Consider the following 19477-nt stretch of genomic DNA (forward strand, 5'->3'; position numbering starts at 1 on the left):
TGCGGCTGCAGGTGCGTCACGAGGACGCCGTGCTCGCAGCCGCGCACCTCGACCTGGCCACTGTCTCCAGCCCCGGACACGACGGTACGGGGGCTTCTCTGTTTTTTCTTACAGCATCATTCAAGTTATTTAGTACTGAAAATGTTCAATCAACATGTTCCTCCGTCAACTCGGTCAAACGGAGGGTGCAGAAGAGGCACAGAGATCTTTCTCCGGTTGCTCCGAAGACAACTATAAACGGGAGTATTCGTATACCATTTTTCGATGTGTTTCGAAACGCCACGTAACTTCCCAAAGGGGGTAGTGTGATCACTTTGGTCAAATAGCAATGGAACTATCTGAGAAATCTGGCATTGCCGGGTTATTTATTTATTCCAGTTTCTAGAAGTACACCTTCACCTCCCTTCCCTCTCTGTCCATCGCCTCCTTCCCTTTTTTCTGTCCACCTCATTCTCCCCCCCCCCCCAAATGTTCTTCTCCTCTTCCCAATCTCTCTACGAATTTGCTCCTCCCTCCTCTCTTTGTCCATATCTTTCTCCATCCTCTCTTTCTCTGTCGATCACCAAGTCCCACATGTCTCTAGCCATCTCCTCTTCTCCTTCTCTTTATCCATCCCCTCTTCTCCCTCTCTCTATCCATCTCTTCCCCTTTCTCTCTCCCAGTTCAGCTCATCCTACCCCTGTGTCTGTCCATCTCCTTATCCCCCTCTTTCTGTCTGTCCATCTCCTCCTCAACCTCTCTGTCCATCTAATACTCCCCCTCTCACTATACACCTCTTCCTCCCCCTTCTTCCTGCTCAGCTATGTCCATCAGCACATATCCCCATAGTACACATTCTTGATAGTACCTGCACAATATGCCAGTCATGCAGGTAGTCTAGATGTCAGGCATTACCAACCCTTGTCACCCCCAACCCCTATGGAAGTTAGGTGGTTCTTATCTCCACAATACTTTTTCCCAGACAATAAGTAGCATGTGTACCAAATTTGGTTTGGTTGAAATCAATCCATTCATTTAGGATATGATGTGGAACATACAAACATACCTAAATCAAATTTCATATATGTACAGATATAAACTGGTAACAGTAGGTGCTTAAAGGTTCCTAGACAGCTAGTGATCTATATAAATTGCTCAAAAAATGTTCTGCACCACCCTCATGACATTCATAGATTCTGTTTCGTGAATAGAAACCTGTTTTGCGATACCCTATTGAGCAAAGGAAACTTTACAGTCATCTGTATAATGGAAGTAAAAATGGGTGCAAAAATAAACCAACATTCTCAAAGCAGTTCAGTAGAGCACAAAGTGCTTTAATCCGTCAATGGGACAATACAACTTGTGTATGATGTTCAGTCTGTTAACATGCCTTGAAGAGCTATCCAAAGCTTAGAACAGGCACGTATTGTTACTTCTTGGGACGCCTGATTGTCAGAACGTGAATCGACGTACTCCATAGCAACGTCATTCGAACAGTCAACTGCTATATTGAAAACAAAAAACTGAATATCTGTTTTGCAGTAATCGCCATGTCAACAAAGCCAAATAATGACTGCTACGTACAAATTATAGTCTATTGATACCCCAAGCGGAATGCAACCGAACTACGTGCCATGTTCGTGGAGGAAACAGGGAGTGCTGTGCCGACACAGACAGTACACACCCTTCTCCAGACGACCATTTACGTCTCTAAGAGTCCATTAAAAGTAGCAGTAAAACTACCCAATGCTGAAATGTACGAAGAAGGTAGGCAAGGAAACGCCTGGAAAGGAACCTGGGTCAATACCATCTGGTGCAGGATTCGTCTGATGCGCCATGATTGTCGTAGAAGAGTACAGAGGCAACCTGGTACCAATTACATCTCAGGCAAGTAGTTATCAGAGAGAAGGATCAGTCACGTTTTCAGATGGTATCACGCATCAATGTCGGGTGCCTGTCATTGCTGTCGAGGGTAATTGTAGCCTGTGGAACGTTGGGAGAAGATCTTCCAACCTATTTTTCAGCTCCACAGTTAAAATTTCAACTATGGATTCGTCTTTCAAAACGATAACCCATCTATTGTCCCTTCCTTGGCCACTAGAAATTTTAATAGGAATTGCTGATAAGACCACAAAGAACAAACAGACAGCAGCCTCGAAACTTTCCGCCGCAAAATTAATTATAACTACTATTCCCTACTCTTACCAGGTCCGCATTTCTTCCAAGTATTAAATGATTTAAATAAATCTATCCTTTAGTGTTACTTTTGAATATGAAAATTGAAACTGAGCTTTTCATTAAAAATAAAATATTTAGTGCTGTGGATCTTCTTCTTGGCTGAAAATGAGGAAATTAATAATTTTACAATAATACGTGGCGTCTCCGGATTGCAACCGAGCGCACCTAAGCTTAAAGTTCTTCTTAGCAGCCAGCTTAAGAAAGAGCTTGTCAAGATCTGGGTCGTAATGCAGCTCTGAAAAAAAAATTCTTGGCGCTGTTATTGAAGAGCAAGTCAGACGGATACGATTCTGAATAACTGATAGTCTGCGTCGGTAGGGCAAGTTCTACAAATTTTCGTCTTTCACAAAAGAGAATCTGTTCATTACAAAAGACCGTGTTGTTAAACAGGGATCTCACAGTACTACCAAGCATTCAAAATCTTAAGTCTTTTGATTGCTTGCACTTTGTATCTTAATTACTAGTAGAGGAAAGATGAGCGTAATATTCACTTCAGAAATGAGAAAAATTTTACCTTTTAAGATAATAATTATTATTTCATAAAAAACCGTTCTTCTCAGTGCCCAGCTATTACACGATATATTCAGCCTCTTACAAGAGCGTTTATTGACAAAAATTAATATTTTCTTATATCTCGCAGCAATGGCAGCTGTCGTTTCTTCACCTAACAATAGAAGAATACCTCCTTTGATAATACGTCCTTCCTTAGTCAAATTTTCTATCAGAAAAAAAATTATTAGTAAAGTCACGGCATACACTGAAAGGTGGCTACACTGAGCCACAGCGCCAGAGAGTTTTGTTTCGCCGCCTCCACTGGCAGTGATTATTGAGAAGTAGCGGAGTGCAGTGCTTGTTGAGAACTCGTGGTAGTCTGTGCTGAGATGTCGTAGTGAAGAGTGCTTGTCGAGATGTGGCAGTAGTCAGTTCTTGTTGAGATGTGGTAGTAGCGAGTCGGTGTGGAGATATTGTAATGATTAGAGTGCTTTTCATCAATTTATATGAAGGTAAAAGAAAAAAAAATTTTCCTTTTCTTTTTATTATCTCAATGTTTTACATAATGCGTCATTACAGGTTCAGTCAACAAAGCATCTGGCTTGTGTTCTTGTATTAGAGTGTAATTCTGGTTTTCTTGCGCAATTATAGGGTTTCTATTTCTCTTAATTACTTCAGTATAAATGGTATTTAAAATTTCTCGTCTTGTTGAGGAAGAGCCGTGCCAGACGTGTACGTTGAGTCATACTTCCACACACAGAACAGCTACACTTGTGCTTTGGTTTCGAAGGTTTTATAGTTGCTGGGAACTTAATTAATTTATTGTGTTAACGAAAATTTTCATTTCATTCTTTGTTGTTGTTCCATGCAGTCAGATTGCGTACAAAAACTAGTCAGGGCCAACCGTTTACGAGACACAGCGTAATCGGACATACAGCTTAACTAAAATTTTAAAAGTATTTGCATTTCATATTTAAATAATTAAGCCCCCATGCACGTGGCGACCGCTGCTTCGGATCGTCCCTTCTGATTGTAAAAATAGTAGACAGTATTGTTGTAGTAATTTGTAGTTTAGTAATTGTAGTCTATATTGCATGTGTAGATTTGGTAATTGGCATTCTTCTAATGGTATTTTTTTGTTTTGTTTGTAGAATTGAATTTTTGTTGTCTTGTCTACGGGTTTGACAATTTCGTGCAATTATTTCAATTGTTCGTTAATCGTGTTTGAGGGAAACATTTTGTGTGAATGGTATTGTTGGAGATAAAGGGTCATTGTGTGTAATTTTCATATAGTGACGAGTTTTGTATATTTTGTAAATGATTACGCGATCAATGAAAAATGCAAAAATGATGAATAGTGAGAATGACGAAATTGTTAACATGGCGAACTCGCCAACACAGGAGAACAGTGTGAAGAATAATGAAGTGGAAAACAATTTAATATGTTGGGAAAATAGTCCGGAACCATTTCAAAATTTTTCTCAATCAGAAAATTCACAGAATACGAGATTAACGACAGAAGATTCTGTAATAGTATCGAACACAGATGGCCTTACAGCTATGACGAAGGAAGCTGGTTTTGTGGGAAATGTTAGGGGCAAAAAGAATTTCGAACAAGTTAATATGGAGCAGTTGATGAGTGCAATATTAAATTTTCGATCTGAATTTAAAACAGAGATAGGAACAATTAAAACTGAGATAGGATCTGAATTAAAAACACAAATAGGAACAATTAGAACTGAGATGGGAACAATGGAAACACCGTTAGACTCACAAATAGGAACAATTAGAACTGAGATGGGAACAATGGAAACACGGTTAGACTCACTTGGATCACAGTTAGGATCTGAATTAAAAACAGAGATAGGAACAATTAAAACAGAGATGGGAACTTTGGAACCATGGTTAGATTCACGAATAGGGACATGTTTCAAAAATATGAAAGATGAATTAAAGAAAGAAATCAGAGAAGAAGTACAACCGATTTTGAATGCTCACAATAATAGATTAGTTGCAGTAGAGATTAGACAAAGGGAACAGGATAGAGAACAGGAAGAAAGAGATCGCGTGATAGTACAGAAATTTTCAGACTTAAATTTACAACGTGCAAAAGATGAGGAAGAAATGACAGATTAAATAACCTAACACAACAGTATGAACAGTTAACTACTAAATGTGTTAATACTGAAACCCGAGTCGCGACACTTACGGAAGACGTAAATAAACAGAAAGAACAAGTAGGTGATTTATCGGAAAGAGTTGAGATTTCAGACAAATTGACAAATCTTAGTTTAAATGGGGACAGAGATTCAGATGATACAGCACCATTGCCATTTGCAGAAACCGAAGAGTACCAGAATATAAATAAGCATGTTGAAAATCAGGGAAAATTTAATGAACGCGTTAAAAGGGAAGTTGAGGCATTATGAAAGCAAGTCAAACAAATCGAAGGCGAAATTGTAGGAAAAGACAGCAAAAGAAATTTGGAATCTCAGATAGCAGAGGGGTTTGAAGAAAGTAATTTGTTTCATTTACAGGATGCAACAAGAGAGCGCCAGGCGCGCGAACTTGACAGTAATCAACATTGGGACTGGGACAGACGCGGCAGGTCTTTGTCGCCACGAGGCGAAAACTTGGACTATAAACACCTTTTGACTGTTCGGAAATTTAAGATCTTTCGAAATTCTAAGAATGACATACATCCATGTTCATGGCTAGATCAATTTATGTACGCAATTCCACCAAATTTGCCACTAAGTCACAAACTGGAAATTATGTGCGGCTATTAAAGTCCTCAGGGGATTCACTACACTAAGTGAATATGTGCCGTAGCGTGCATAGGGCCCCGAGCTGTAGTGGTGCTATTTCCCTTTTAGTTTTGCTGCACCGCTGCCTAATCATTTACTATTCTTTGCATCTGTCAAAACAACTCTTCGACTATCAATCTATCTAGTGAGTAAGTAAACAATAACCTGATATGACTATTTTACCTAAATGTGATTTCGGAAATTACCGTTTGGACTTACTGTACCGTCAGCAGCATTCATTCCTAGTTTAAACGAAATTGTACCTGTTTATCTTCGTGACAATATTGCTTCATATGTTGACGATATTCTTATTGCTAAACGTTCTTGGAGTGAGCATAACAAAATTTTGGATTCATTATTACGTATTTTTGCAAGAGTTGGCATTACAGAGAACTTGGAAAAATCTGAATTTGGTCGTTCTCAGGTGAAATTTCTCGGTCACATTATTTCTACAGAAGGTATTCTTCCTGATCCAGAAAAATTAGACGCTATTCGTAATTATGCTGTTCCTACCACAAAACGTGATGTTCGTAGTTTCCTTGGTGTCTGTAAGTTTCTTAGACGCTTTGTTAGATTGGACGATTTGGCCACACCTCGTTTTTGCAATCTATCTGGAAAGTTCTTTTTAAACGAAAATCGGTCGACAACTCTGTTTGGTTAGTTTGTATTCCTGATGAGTGGGTTAATAAGCTGATTTGGTACACACATTTCAGTTATGCACACTTTGGTCCCAGAAAACGCTTTCATAAATTACGAGAAAATTGCTACTTCAGTAATATGGAAAAACGTATTCGATCTGTTCTTGCCAAATGCAAATTATGTCAAAAGGCTAAGCCGCCAACAATTTCTCACAGAGCACCGTTGTTTCCTATCATTCCAGAGAAATTAAAGGACATGGCTTCAGTCGATTTGTTCGGTCCAGTGGTTCGTTCTACTAATGGTTTTGCGTACATTTTCGTAGCAGTGGAGTTGACATCAAAATATGTGTGTTTTACACCTTTACGCAAAGCAACAGCTCGTTTAGTATCTAACGCTTTCATTAACCATTTTCTTAAAGAAGTTGGTCATGTTGATGAGGTTGTATCAGATAATGGATCACAGTTTCGTTCTAAAATTTGGCTTCGTACTCTACGGCGTCGTAAAGTTAAACCAATCTTCATTTCACTTTTTCACCCTCAATCTAACGCTTCAGAGAGATAGATGAAGGAAATCAATAAATTGTGTCGTCTTTATTGTCATCAGAATCACAGAACGTGGGATCAGTATCTTCATATTTTTCAAAACATTCTGAATGAACTTCCTAATGACTCAACTTCTTTACTGCCTATACTGATATTAAAAAACAAAGCACCGACAAATCGCATATCTGAAATCCTTCCTTTTCCGCCTTCACGGAAACTGCGGCATTCTGAAGTTGTCAACCTGGCTCTACAAAATATTGCATCTGCGGCTGCTAGAAGAGAGAAATCAGCTAAGCGTCCTGGTCGTTTAAAAATCTTGTCAGTTGGTCAAAAGGTGTTAATTAGGTCTCATCGTTTGTCTCACAAAGGAAAAGGCTTGTGTCGCAAATTTTTTCTGCTTTATAACGGTCCATATAGAATTCGCAAAATTATTCATGATAACACTGTTGAAGTAGAAACTCTTAAATCACGACGCTCTAAGGGAATACATCATATATCAAACGTTAAAATTTTTGTGGAATGACATACTTTCGAGAAACCAACAGTTTACGTAAACATGCAGAGAATACACGGATACCGCGCTGTGTTTTGGCGGCGGCATATACTCAAAGCAACAGTCAAGTCTGCGCGCCGCACAAGGCAGTCGTTGACCGCAAACAATTGCTTCCTACGTCACGCGCCTACAGCTGATCGAGCGCTCAGTTCGAATGCACTGACAGCCGTAAACAAATACACAGTCTAATTTCTCCGACTAAATTCGGTATAAAGCTATAGTGACTTGTTGAATTACGTTATTAACGTTCAGTATTTTTCAGGATACGGTTGTATAAAATATTTAAGAACTTCAGGTAAATTCTGTGTGTGTCCGACGTTAAGAGGACTTGCTATCGAGAAAATTTCAGGAAGAACGTAATTTCGAAGAAGAAACTAATAAACTAAAAAGGTAACTGATAATTGAGTTTATTTTTCAGGTAACATATTTCCACTTAGGTACGTACTTTAGACGTAATTTGCTGCTCGCAATTACGTGATTCATACTTTGTGCTAATTTTATGTTCTATGAATTTACTTGTGAAGCGACGTGCTTGCGTACATTTGCTGATTTTTGTCAATGTTTTGTTAATGAACAGGGTTGTTATTTGTATATATTATGCATCGCTTGGCTGCAATGCTTTTTCACTGATGTCATATTTTTTTATTATGTGCCTGCTGTGCTTATTTATTTGAATTATAATTGTCACCTGATTAGTTGTGCTGATAAGTATGTAAGTTATACTTTGTGATTTATCTGCTTGCGCCTTCATGTTTACTTATTAAGATGACATATGAACATTTATTTGCTTATGCTGATATGGTGCTAATGACCTGTTTAGTACGTAAGATATATGTTTGCTGCTATGCGTATGGATTGCATATTTATACATTTCTGTTTGTTGTCATAACCACTCTTTAATTTGGTATATAGAAATGCTGATATACTGTGTATGAACATAGAGTGTAGGTCACACTATTGTATTAATTATAGATTGTTCGCTTGGCAGAGCCTCGTTGTAGGAATTGTGCTGCATCCACTTGTTGACATTCTGTTCTCTACTGGTATATTTACTCGCTATTGCATGTTTTGCTTACGCTCAGTGCCTGATATTTTTAAGATAAGAAAATGAACTGCTATAATTCGACATAAACGACATTAGTACAAGAAACTTCATAGAAGTCACATGAGCTGGAGGTTTTATGGAAGCTGTATAAATTTTTGCTAATAGGAAGGAAGCTAACGACATGACATACCAAAACTAGGTTTAGACCATTGACAGTTATTACACTGCATTTTTCGTGAGCAATTGAAATAGGAAGTGACACTTGACACAAGAAATACTCCACATGTTTGCTTCTGTTTGCCATAATTCTTGAAGCGGTGTACACACTGTGAAATATTATGATCATTCACACTCCGTAATCGTACTTAATTACTGAGAGTTATTGGAACTAAGTCTGTTAGAGGTCATGTATGCATTTCTTTTATTTAATGATGGACAAGGTAACCAAAATCCATCTTATAATTTATAATGAGTAGAAGATTTGGATAATGAGTAGAAGATTTGGGTCAGATGGATTACACAGAGGTTGTGTGTTGACAGTGTGTCTTCGGATTGTATGGGATGATGAGGTTTGCATTAGGTTTTTATCTGTACTTGTTCGAGAAGACTGACTAGAGGAAAGAGTTGTTATGGAAGTCAAATGATATTGGCAATAAGGTTTATATGTGTCGACGTATTGAAGAGGAATTATTGAGGTATTATTGAGATTATGTGAAGTTGATGATTATTGGAGTTTTGGTGGACAAGAGGTAAGGTAAATGATATTGATGAAGATTTATATGTATCGACGTAAGAGGTATTATTGAAGTATTGAGATTATGTGATGCTGATGATTATTGGAGTTTTGGTGGGTAAGAGGTAAGGTAAGTGAGGTGCATATTTTTTTTTTGTTGGTCTATGTGGAACAAGGAGGACGAAGATAGCAGACTAGAACACTCAAGTAGAAGGAAGATTGTCTACACACACTTTGTTAAATCAATAAGCAGTACATATATATATTTTTTTTTTTTTTTTTTTTTTGGAGAGAGGAAGTAATTGCATATCTTGGCTCACTGACAGTTGTTCAGCAACCGTACATTTTGATCTGGCTTGGCAAACATTGGACTTGACATGATGACTATGACGTTGACTTAACTATTATTGACTGTTATACATTGCTGCCACTACTGCTTGATACACATGATGAACATCAAATTTTGACAGAATTGCTTTTACACAGTTAACACTATTCAATTACACAGTAGTACTTAATGTGGATGAAAGATGAATGAGTGTGTTTTGTGTGTTTTCCTTTCCTAATCCTACCCACCTATCTCCTAAATATTATTTTATTTGTTTGTTGTGGCTTGCACTGACACCCATAAATATTATAGGTTTTCTGATATTTGAGTATTTGTAATAGTTAATATGACAATTATCTGATATCATTTGTGTGTTTATTAGAATTTGTATGTTTAGTGTAAGAGCATTGAGAATAATTTTGTAAAAGCATTTGTATGTGCATTCAAACTATTGTTCATGCCTGAACTGTCTGATTAGTGATGGTGAATATTATGGACTGTTACCTGCACTTTTTCAACATAATGGGTGCCACTTAGAAATGATTAATTTCTGCTGATGAACTGTGTGATTAGGATAGTGAATATTATGGACTGTTACTTGTACTTTTTCTACATGATTGGTGCCACTAGGACATGTTTAATTTCTGCTTATAAACTCTGATGAACAGTGTGATCAGTGATAGTGAATATTATGGACTGCTCTCTGGACCTGCTCATCATTGCTAGGTGCAACTGATGGACTGCTTCTACTGAAATGATGTCACTTGTTGGTGTCTGCACCTGCTCAACATTACTGGGTGCCACTGATGAACTGCTTCTACTGAGATAATGTCACTTGTTGGTGTCTGCACCTGCTCAACATTACTGGGTGCCACTGATGAACTGCTTCTACTGAAATAATGTCACTTGTTGCTGTCTGCACCTGCTCAACATTGCTGGGTGCCACTGATGGACTGCTTCTACTGAAATGATGTTGCTTCTTGCTGTCTGCACCTGTTCAACATTACTGGGTGCCACAGATGGAACTGCTTTTACTAAAATGATGTCACTTGTTGGTGTTTGCACCTGTTGACCATTGCTGGGTGCTGCTGCTGGAACTATCAACTACTTTTTTTTTTGAATAATTAAAAGTATTTTATGTGAACATTTGTACAAACTGATTTTTTGTGTATTGTGTAAACTATTATGTAAAGCCACATGTATGAAAGAATTTGTATTGCCTACTGTATTTTATATATTAGGTTATTGAAAGGTCAGTGCAAAGTCGAAATTTTATCTAATTATGTGATATTTACGTATTAATATTATCTTTTATTTTTGTCTGTATTTTTGTGGATGAATTTGGTGGTATTTTCACCACCAATGCTGGCAAAAATACCATCAAATTCTAGCCCGTGGAGGAAGGGCATATGAAAGATGGCTACACTGAGCCACAGCGCCAGAGAGTTTTGTTTCGCCACCTCCACTGGCAGTGATTATTGAGAAGTAGCAGAGTGCGGTGCTTGTTGATAACTCGTGGTAGTCTGTGCTGAGATGTCGTAGTGAAGAGTGCTTGTCGAGATGTGGCAGTAGTCAGTTCTTGTTGAGATGTGGTAGTAGCGAGTCGGTGTGGAGATATTGTAATGATTAGAGAGCTTTTCATCAATTTATATGAAGGTAAAAGAAAAAAAAAAATTTCCTTTTCTTTTTATTATCTCAATGTTTTACATAATGCGTCATTACAGGTTCAGTCAACAAAGCATCTGGCTTGTGTTCTTGTATTAGAGTGTAATTCTGGTTTTCTTGCGCAGTTATAGGATTTCTATTTTTCTTAATTACTTCAGTATAAATGGTATTCTTATTGAAGAAGAGCCGTGCCAGATGTGTACATTGAGTCATACTTCCACACACAGAACAGCTACACTTGTGCTTTGGTTTCGTAGGTTTTATAGTTGCTGGGTACTTAATTAATTAATTGTGTTAACGAAAATTTTCATTTCATTCTTTGTTGTTGTTCCATGCAGTCAGATTGCGTACAAAAACTAGTCAGGGCCAACCGTTTACGAGACACAGCGTAATCGGACATACAGCTAAACTAAAATTTTAAAAGTATTTGCATTTCATATTTAAATAATTAAGCCCCCATGCAACATGTTTGTTAAAATTCCCAGAATGCTAACAAGCCAACGATGTTATTTACAATGCACGGCTTTCGCAGTCGAAAAGGATAATTCAGGCTATTTATAACTGAGAGTTTCACCCAGTATATAGATGTGTTGTTGTTGTGGTCTTCAGTCTTGAGACTGGTTTGGTGCAGCTCTCCATGCTACTCTATCCTGTGCAAGCTTCTTCAACTCCCAGTACGTACTGCAGCCTACATCCTTCTGAATCTGCTTAGTGTATTCATCTCTTGGTCTCCCTCTACGATTTTTCCCTCCACTCTGCCCTCCAATACTAAATTGGTGATCCCTTGATGCCTCAGAACATGTCATACCAACCGATTCCTTCTTCTGGTCAAGTTGTGCCACAAACTCCTCTTCTCCCCAATTCTATTCAATACCTCCTCATCAGTTATGTGATCTATCCATCTAATCTTCAGTATTCTTCTGTAGCACCACATTTCGAAAGCTTCTATTCTCTTCTTGTCCAAACTATTTATCGTCCATGTTTCACTTCCGTACATGGCTACACTCCATACAAATACTTTCAGAAACGACTTCCTGACACTGAAATCTATACTCGATGTTAACAAATTTCTCTTCTTCAGAAACACTTTCCTTGCCATTGCCAGTCTACATTTTGTATCCTCTCTACTTCGACCATCATCAGTTATTTTGCTCCCCAAATAGCAAAACTCCTTTAATACTTTAAGTGTCTCATTTCCGAATCTAATTCCCTCAGCATCACTCGACTTAATTCGACTATATTACATTATCATAGTTCTGCTTTTGTTGATGTTCATCTTACATATTCCTTTCAAGACACTGTCCATTCCGTTCAACTGCTCTTCTAAGTCCTTTGCTGTCTCTGATAGAATTACAATGTCATCGGCGAACCTCAAAGTTTTTATTTCTTCTCCATGGATTTTAATACCTACTGCGAATTTTTCTTTTGTTTCTTTTACTGCTTGCTCAATATACAGATTGAACAACATCGGGGAGAGACTACAACCCTGTCTTACTCCCTTCCCAACCAATGCTTCCCTTTCATGTCCCTCGACTCTTATAACTGCCATCTGGTTTCTGTACAAATTGTAAATAGCCTTTGGCTCCCTGTATTTTACACCTGCCACCTTCAGAATTTGAAAGAGAGTATTCCAGTCAACATTGTCAAAAGCTTTATCCAAGTCTACGAATGCTAGAAACGTAGGTTTGCCTTTTCTTAATCTAGCTTCTAAAATAAGACGTAGGGTCAGTATTGCCTCACGTGTTCCCATATTTCTACGGAATCCAAACTGATCTTTCCCGAGGTCGGCTTCTACCAGATTTTCCATTCGTCTGTAAAGAATTCGCGTTCGTATTTAGCAGCCGTGACTTATTAAACTGATAGTTCGGTAATTTTCACATCTGTCAACGTCTGCTTTCTTTGGAATTGGAATTATTATACTCTTTTTGAAGTCTGAGGACATTTCACCTGTCTCATACATTTTGCTCACCAGATGGTAGAGTTTTGTCAGGACTGGCTCTCCTAAGACTGTCAGTAGTTCTAATGGAATGTTGTCTACTCTCGGGGCCTTGTTCGACTTAGGTCTTTCAGTGCTCTATCAAACTCTTCACGCAGTATGATATCTCCCATTTCATCTTCATCTACATCCTCTTCCATTTCTGTAACATTGCCCTCAAGTACATCGCCCTTGTATAGACCCTCTATATACTCCTTCCACCTTTCTGCTTTCCCTTCATTGCCTAGAACTGGTTTTCCATCTGAGCTCTTGATATTCATACAAGTGGTTCTCCTTTCTCCAAAGGTCTCTTTAATTTTCCTGTAGGCAGTATATATCTTACCCCTAGTGAGATAAGCCTCTACATCCTCACATTTGTCCTCTAGCCATGCCTGTTTAGCCATTTTGCACTTCCTGTCGATCTCATTTTTGAGACGTTTGTATTCCTTTTTGTCTGCTTCATTTACTGAATTTTTAAATTTTCTACTTTCATCAATTAAGTTCAATATCTATTCTGTTACCCAAGGATTTCTACTAGCCCTCGTCTTTTTACCTACTTGATCCTCTGCTGCCTTCACTACTTCATCCCTCCATTCTCCTTCTGCTGTATTTCTTTCCCCCCATTTCTTGTCAATTGTTCCCTTATGCTCTCCCTGAAACTCTGTACAACCTCTGGTTCTTTTAGTTTATCCAGGTCCCATCTCCTTAAATTCCCGTCTTTTTGTAGTTTCTTCAGTTTTAATCTGCAGTTCATAACCATCAGATTGTGGTCAGAGTCCACATCGTCCCCTGGAAATGTCTTACAATTTAAAACCTGGTTACTAAATCTCTGTCTTACCATTATATAATCTATCTGAAACCTTTTAGTATCTCCAGGGTTCTTCCATGTATACAACCTTCTTTCATGATTCTTGAACCAAGTGTTAGCTATGATTAAGTTGTGCTCTGTGCAAAATTCTATCAGGCGGCTTCCTCTTTCATTTCTTAGCCCCAATCCATATTCACCTACTACGTTTCCTTCTCTTCCTTTTCCTACTGTCGAATTCCCTTCACTACCTGAATAATTTCTTTTATGTAATCACACATTTCTTCAATTTCTTCGTCATCTGCAGAGCTAGTAGGCATATAGACTCGTACTACTATCGTAGGCGTGGGCTTCGTGTCTATCTTGGCCACAACAATGCGTTCACTGTGCTGTTTGTAGTAGCTTACCCGCATTCCTATTGCTTTATTCATTATTAAACCTACTCCTGCATTACCCCTATTTGATTTTGTATTTATAACCCTGTATTCACATGATCAAAAGTCTTGTTCCTCCTGCCACAGAACTTCACTAATTTCCACTATATCCAACTTTAACCTATCCATTTCCCTTTTTAAATTTTCTAACCTACCTGCCCGATTAAGGGATCTGACATTCCACGCTCCGATCCGTAGAACGCCACTTTTCTCTCTCCAGATAACAACGTCCTCTTGAATAGTCCCCGCCCGGAGATCCGAATGGGGGACTATTTTACCTCCGGAATATTTAACCCAAGAGGACGCCATCATCATTTATCCATACAGTAAAGCTGCATGCCCTCGGGAAAAAATTACGGCCGTAGTTTCCCCTTGCTTTCAGCCGTTCGCAGTACCAGCACAGCAAGGCCGTTTTGGTTAATGTTACAAGGCCAGATCAGTAAATCATCCAGACTGTTGCCCCTGCAACTGCTGAAAAGGCTGCTGCCCCTCTTCAGGAACCATACGTTTGTCTGGCCTCTCAACAGATACCCCTCCCTTGTGGTTGCACCTACGGTACGGCTATCTGTGTCGCTGAGGCACAGTATTTAGATATATGTCACAATCTGCATTACCCGTTACGATATCATACTACATAGCCCCTCTCGGGCACAAAATTTTGTGGTTACAACGTTTTGATGCTCTAAACCAGTTTATATCGTTCGAATTCGCTCACAGTTCAGAAAATGTTAGGTTGTTAGCAGTTTAGTATGACTGCTGACATATATACAAATAAGTTTGCAATTAATAGTATACCAAGTAATTTTGGTTTCAGGTTGGGTGAAAAATATTCAATCCGCTGGAATAATCATTAACAATGATTCAGACTCACCAATTCGGGAGCTGCTGGCAAGGAAAACCAGCGGGTAAAGCCTGCCAATGAATCTGTCAACTGGTGGATACGGGATTTAGGTTACTTAGTAATAAAGTTTTCATTTGACAAAAGAAATAATTAACTGTTCCAGACCAACAAATAAACATTTCACGGAACAAATACATTGAAATAGTGGTTATTATTTTGTTGGTTATTAGTCTTTTTGATTTTAGTGCACACAATGCATAGTATTGTTGTGTGTGTTTTAAGTTCTTACATTTTGTAAACAACTGCAAGTAATACGACGACAGCGATATGTTGTCGAAGGATGCCGATGGCTGCAGAGACGGTCTTCTGGATGAGGTGTGGTTGGTTGGGATGATGGTGATGGAGGAACAGTAGAACCGGAGGTGGATCCAGGCCTCACAGCGCCAATATCGACGTTCTCGCCGGATGAAACAGAATACAACAAGAATGAGTAAAGCCAGATACTAATAATCCGACGGCGCCTAACTGAAATGAAACGAATGAAACGGATTTGCGTTCAATTTCTAAATGGTCGTTGTAGGAATCAGTAGTTTTTGGTTTGTGTATAGTTGCACCTTTTCGTGTAAAAAAGAAAAAAAAAAGGAGAGATAGACACGCGAACGAGCCACGTAATCTGAAGTTATCACTTCAACAACACCATTGTCTATAATATCCACAGATACATACACTCCGACACAGGCTGTAATACGGCTGCCACGCCAGAAGTACGGAAGCAAACTTTAGCAATGGCACCTGAATTACCACATGTCCAGGTCCAGCACCAGGCTACTTCCTTGGTTTATGTGAAGAGCTTGGCGAAACAGTGTTGGGCAAACTGCGATAAATACAGCCTACTTCAGCTATGCAATGTTCCTCACTGTCTTCAGCCAGGTACAAGAGGTACCTCAGGCCGGTAATCAGCCTGATACGAATGATCTAGCAGTTGCAATTAGATGCTGCCTTTGATAGCTGCAGAACTATTGGCTGGGCCTAGGCCTGGGATTCGAACTGATGCCTCTCAGCAGGGTAACCATCTTCTGGCCAACTTGTACCGACTTCAGGCTGGCTACCTGGGGTCCATGTTTTGCACCTGGACCAGCAGAGCTGCTATCTGCCCCATGGGAGCACACTCCGTTAATGCGAACTTGCCCTTGCAGCCCAGCATCAATACATACGGTGATGGCGTGCTTCGCTGAACTTCGCACGCTCTAGTGCTTCCTGCTCTGAGTCGCTATCTGCAGCAGCCAACGTTTCTGACTTCTGCGAGTTTGTCATACCTGCTTGCCAACTACCTGCTGAGGCCTGACACAGCACTACACCGCCGCACTCTTCACAATGTAACTTCACATTCAAACGTGTGTGAGACTGGCCATGATCTATCTTCCTACCACAGTTGCTCACGGACGCTCTGTGAGTGCTTTAGGAATTTGTGTTCAACCTATGGCCTGCAAGGTAGGAGGACACCAGCTCACCATGCAGAGTTCAGAAGAGTGCAGCAGTACGGACAGTGATGTAATCACACAATGATCTCAATGTCGGTTCAACTACATTCCCCGTAAAGGAAACGTTATCGTTAACAGAAATGAGTGTATGGGTTCAGGCGTAACTGTATGTTAACAAAAAAATGAAATTCTTAGATTTTCGTTATTGAGGTTTATATTTACTCTAAGTATGACTTCATGACATATCAATCACAATAGTAATACGTACAGGATGGTAAAATATTGATATTTGGTGTTCACAACTGAGAAGTAAAATTCCTAACTATTCTACGGTTCTTTCATAGTACTATGGTTGATGACCATGTCTGTCGACAAAATACAAACAAATTAAAACAGTTGGGCCAGAGATATCAATTAAGCTAAAAATGCACAATGGCTCAAATGGCTCTGAGCACTATGGGACTTAACATCTGTGGTCATCAGTCCCCTAGAACCTAGAACTAATTAAACCTAACTGACCTAAGGACATCACACACATCCATGCCCGAGGCAGGATTCGAACCTGCGACCGTAGCGGTCGCGCGGTTCCAGACTGTAGTGCCTAGAACCGTTCGGCCACGCCGGCCGGCTGCAGTTTAACCCCTTAAGAGTTTAGATGAGCCTGAGAACAGTTGTTCAGATAATTACTCTCGCAATCGTCTCAGCAAAGCGCGAGTCGCCTTGCTCAAACACTCGACGATTTGCTGGAAGAGGAGAGCCAATTTCTGTGTCTGCATTTGGCTATATCAAAGCTGGTGGCCACGCTTTCTCTTTCTGGCCAATCAGAGCGTACGTACTTGTTATAACTCCACCCACTAGAGTTTCTGTAGTTTATCAGAGGCGTCGTATCTTTCATAGCGCAGAGTTTAACTTCTGCTACGTAATACTGATATAAACAGCTTTTTTGCACATGGGTGTTTCTTCGAGTGGCCATGTTCTGTCTTGGATTTCTCCAGACGTTTATTTGCCATCTCCAGCCGTGTTCCTACAGATAGGCTTTCCAAAATGTAGTCGTTGAAAGCAGGGACAAGAGCGGCTTTTGCCAGCGGTCTGCGCAGTGGCTGTGGCGTCGCATTGTGTCTGCTGGATATCCTGCTGTGAAGGTTTTGGCGTAACATGACACGGACGTTGCCATCGTAAAATTCTCCTTTTCTCAGAACTGCATGTGGTGACTCGGTTTTGGGAAATTACTTGCGTGCAATCACTAGTGTGGGTGTTAGTGGTTTATATTCACGAAATTATTTGGTTTGCCTATCACTAAAATTCGTACATTTTCATGTAACTATGTCGTGTGACATATCGATTTAACCGGAATTGTTTCAGGAATTCAATGTATGGTGTGCTATTTGTCTGACACCTTACAACCTCAGCTACCAATCTGCATCTCAGAGCGCTGACTGCTAGTCGGCCACAACACGACTGCTGTACATTGAGGTGACGAAAGTCACGGGATACCTCGTAATGTCATGTCGGACCTCCTAGTGTAATGCGTAACGCAGGAACTCAACGTCCCCTGCAAAAGTATTGGACCTTGGTACCTCTATAAGCTGTCATAATAGCGAAAGTGTTGCCAGTGCAGGATGTTGAGCACGAACGGATCTCTCAATTATGTACAATAAATGTTCGATGGGATTCTTGTTGGGTGACCTGGGTGGCCAAACCATTCACTCGAATTGTCCAGAATGTCCTTCAAACCAATCAAGAACAATTGTGGCCCCGTGACATAACAAAGTTGTTTGGGAACGTGAAGTACATGAATGGCTGCAATGGCCTCCAAATATCCGAACATAACCATTTCCAGTCTGTGATCGGTTCATTCGGATCAGACAACACAGTACATTCCATGTAAACACAGCCCACACCATTATGGAGCCACCACCATCTTGCACAGTGCCCTTGTTGACAACTTGGGTGCTTGGCTTCGTGGGCTCTGCGCCCCTCTCAAACACTACCATCAGCTCCTAACAAATGAAATCGGGGCTCATCTGACAAGTCCACCATTTTGCTGTTGTCTAGCGTCCAACCAATATGGTCACGAGCCCAGGAGAGGCATTGCAGGCGACGTCGTGCTGTCAGCAAAGGCACTCGCTTCGGTCGTCTGCTGCCACAGCCCATTAACGCCAGATTTCGCCGCACTGTCATAACGGATACATCCGTCACACATCCTACTTTTATTTCTGCGCTTATTTCACGTAGTGTTGCTTGTTTGTTAGCGTTGACAACCCTACGCAAACGCAGACGCTCTCGTGTAGTTAATTGATGATCGTCGGCTACTGCGTTGTCCGTAGTGAAAAGTAACGCCGGAAATTGACACTATGTGTCTCGGAATATCGAATTCCTTAACGGTTTCTGAAATGGAATGTCCCATTCATCTAGCTCCAATTACCACTCAGCGTTCAAAGTCTGTTAATTCCCGTAGTGCGGACCTAATCACGTCGGAAACGTTTTCATGTGAATCAACTGAGTGCAAATGATAGCTCCGCTATCTGTATATTTGTATATCGCTATCGAATGACTTTTTGTCGCTTCAGTGTAACGGAATACGAACGAAGGCAGCTGGAACATATAGAGTGACAGCATATGTCTTCTTCTAACAATTTAATGTTCATCAACTGTACCAGTTTTAGATGCTCTGATTGCGCAAGACAATGCAGCAGGGAGGCATGAATGCAGTGTGGGACAACAATTTACAGTTCAGCATAAGGATTTCGTAGATTAGTTAAAAGATAGAGAACGTATTACGGAAGGATAGCGTTCCATTACCACCCGATAATCCTGCTTTAGGTCTTCCACTGTCACATAAAAACTTTTCAGGCGAATGTCAAGGTCATTGCTTCAGAAATACTACAGCCGATTTTGCCTCGTCATTGCGAAATTGAGC

The sequence above is a fragment of the Schistocerca americana genome, chromosome 1 (assembly GCF_021461395.2).
Source record: "Schistocerca americana isolate TAMUIC-IGC-003095 chromosome 1, iqSchAmer2.1, whole genome shotgun sequence".
Taxonomy (NCBI): domain Eukaryota; kingdom Metazoa; phylum Arthropoda; class Insecta; order Orthoptera; family Acrididae; genus Schistocerca; species Schistocerca americana.